Genomic DNA, 3,290 nt, shown 5'->3' with positions numbered 1-3,290 from the left:
CGGGCCGCCCCCTCCGGACCCCCGCTCCGCGCGCCCCGGGCCTGCCTCCCCGCCCCGCGACTGCCGTCCCCACAGGACCTGGGATCTCCACCTGGCCTCCCCCGACTCCCCGGCCGCTCGCCCGCGGGGAACCCTCCTCCAGGCTGCCCCCGCCAGACTCCCACCCCAGTGCTCCGCCCGCCCCGGGCCTGCCACCCCCTTCCCGCTGAGGTTGTTCCGCTACCCCTCCAGGACCTGGGACCCTCCACCAGTTACGGGCCCCTGTCCACCCTCTGGTGGGGTGGGCACCCTTTGGCCGGGCCTGCTCCTGACCCCTTCCGGCTCTTTGCTTCCCGGCTCTCTGGCCCAGGCTGGACACAGAGCCCATTCAGGTTCAGCCTGCAGTCCCTCTGGGTCAGAACCCCCTAAAAAGTAAGGGTTCTGCCCAGCAGGGTTGGAGGCCTCTGTTTGCTTTTATGTTATCCTCTTCATTCTTTATGGGATGATGGGCATGGGGGAGGGAGAAAAAGAAATTAGCAGGGGGCTTTTTTAGGTTGTAGGGGTGTTTGAGAACTGTGCTTCTTGTCTGCCCCGTTAAACAGCTTAACTACAAACCCCTGATTCCGGGAAATAATGTGTGCTCGTTTAGTGCAGAACTAATAGTCCTAGGCTCTGTTTATTAAAGCATTAAAAATGGGGGTTCCTAGGTGATGCAAACGGTTATGTGCTTTACTATCTGAAAGGATGGTGGTTTGAACCCACTCAGAGGTGACTTGGAAGACAGGCCTGGTGATCTGCTTTTGAAAGATCACAGCCCTGAAAACCCTATGGAGCAGTTCTCCTCTGCTCATCCGGGTGCCATGAGTTGGCTTCAACTCAGCAACAGCTAACAGCAACAACCAGGGATCACGTAGCTGTTAAGTGTGTTTCGACGTCCCTTTCTGTGGCCGTTTTCCTGCTGAAGTTCAGAATCCACATGTTCTTTAGATAGAGGAAGGTCCATTGTTCTTAGAGTTGGGGTGCTTCCAACGGTTTGTGAGAAAGACAGTAAGGAAGACCTGTGAAAGCCGGAACCTGTGTAAGGCAGAAACCTGTCAGAGGAGGGAAACTCAAGGATTGTCCACTAAAACGAGCGATAGAAAAGTGGTAAGACTGCACCCTGTCGAAGGCGGAAAACTTGCGAGACCTGGAAAAACAAGGTGGTCCCGTTGAGTTCCAGCTCTCACAGCTTTCACTGGATTTCTTCCTGTCACTGTGTAACAGCCCCTGGGACTAAGCAGTGTCCAAGGCCAGGACCACATGCTTGTAGTCAAACAAGCCACCTGCTTAGCTCAGCAAAAGCGTCCTCACTTGGTTCAGGATTTATTAACGTTCTGTTCACTTGCACGAAGAGCTATGTTTTTATCACTTTGGTTTCAAGTGTTAAAACGAGTCTCAGGTTATTTTCCAAGATCAACCATACTTACGCTTTTAAAAGTTAGGAAGTATTCATTTTCACGTTACTCAAGTTAGCATTTCAGAAAACTAAAAGGCTTGTAAACATCATACATTGCTCACATGGTGAAGTTAATTTTAGGTCCAAGCCAAGTCATTTATTTCCACGTTTTTTTCTCCAGTACTGTGAGCACTCTCTCTGCATAGCTGACTCCGCTAGACACTGAGAGGAGTCTCTCACCACCGACCTTGGAAATCACCTGTTTGCTTATGAGATGAGCTTGGCACCGGGGCTTTGGAAGGGGCCCAGGACGGAGCCCCGATGGCCGTGTCCCTGGGGCTCGGCTGCTCTGTGGCCCTGGGTAACCACCTGATCTCAAGGGTCCCCGTGGGCTCCCCGCTGTGCGCTCGCCTGCCCTGCGTGGGGCCCTTGGTGGCCATGGCGAGACGCTGAGCAGAGGGCTCTCTCTCCGGATGTGCTGTTGCTGTTTCTGCCTTCTGTGCCGTGTGCCAGCAGATGCCCAGTGTGACACAGCGTCTGCCTGAGGGACGCCTGCCGTGGCCTGTGCTCGGCGCAGCATCCAGGATGACAGGGTTTGTCTTGTGATCTCATGATCTCAGCTGATCTCCAGACACAGCACAGAGAATTACAGAGCGGAAGCAGCCTCGTGCGAACTTCTTTCATTTCGATCAATTGTGGAAAGCACATGTTTGTTTCCTAACTCCATGTAGCGTAGAAGCGGGGACTGGTGAATATTAAGAGTCATGGACTTCGAGGCTCTGAAGGACGGGCTGCCCGGAGGAGGCAGGTGCCCTCAGTGTAGACAGGGCCGAGGTTTTGTGTTGCTTTCCAGCGGAACCTGAGCATGAAGCTGCAGTGCTCTGGTGATCGAAGGCCGCTCCGGAGCCGCCCTCTGTCACGGCATTGAAGCAGACAGCACTGACGTGGTCTCCGCCGGCAGCGCACATCTCTACGCGCTGGACTGTCATGTGCATCACAGACAGACTTAGAGGGGCGGCTCGCGGCTCAGTCGGGCTGCGGGGCCGGGGTGGCCCACAGCCTGGCTGGCTGCCTCTGCTTGGACGTGGTTTCTGCGGTGCCATTGGGCAATGCGTGTGGGCCGGCTAGAGCGAACCTACGTCGGGGCCGTGGCAGTTCCCACCTCCCTCCTTGTGGCACTGGAGGTCGCTCGATCGATTTTCCTTGTCGTGGGCTCTGGGCACCAGTTGAAGTTGAGTTTCCCAAAGCCAGAGATCTGTGAAGAAGCGAGCTTTGCTTTCCAGCCCGAGCCGTGTGCTGCGTCCCCGTCCGTCTCCTGGCCCGAGCCGTGTGCCGCGTCCTCGTCTGTCTCCCTGAGTTCTGGGCCAGGTCTGCCACCCTTTCATACATACCAGTAAAGCATCCTGCCCCTGCACCCGGTCGGGCTGGAGCCCCCCGCGCTGTTCTGGGAGAAGGAGGAAAGGTGTGGCGTGTGGAGTAAACAGGCTGCTTTGTTCTGAAGTTGTGAGTCCAGGCCTAGTGTGCGGCCCTCGTAGGGGGAGGTCAGGTTAGTCAGCCAGTCTGTGGAGTTTTGTAAAGTCCAGCGAGTGCTGAGAACGTTACGATAGGAGTTAAGGGTCTTAGTCACGTGGTCTCAGTGGCACAGATGGCGAAGCCGGGTGGACATGATGTTCGCACTTCACTCCCGATGAACGTGCTGCCCTGTCCCAAACACTCCTGACTTCTTAGCACACGGAGGACAGAGTCCTTCATCTGGTGGCCCCAGGTGCTGCTGCAGCGAGCGGGCAGTGTTCCTCTGTACTGCCTCTGCGCAGACGGGTGGTTTTCTTTCTTGTCACATGACTGATCTGTAAGATGAGGACATTTCTCTTTTCTC

The sequence above is a fragment of the Trichechus manatus genome, unplaced genomic scaffold (assembly GCF_000243295.1).
Source record: "Trichechus manatus latirostris isolate Lorelei unplaced genomic scaffold, TriManLat1.0 scaffold00008, whole genome shotgun sequence".
Lineage (NCBI taxonomy): Eukaryota > Metazoa > Chordata > Mammalia > Sirenia > Trichechidae > Trichechus > Trichechus manatus.
This window is presented reverse-complemented; position numbering follows the sequence as displayed.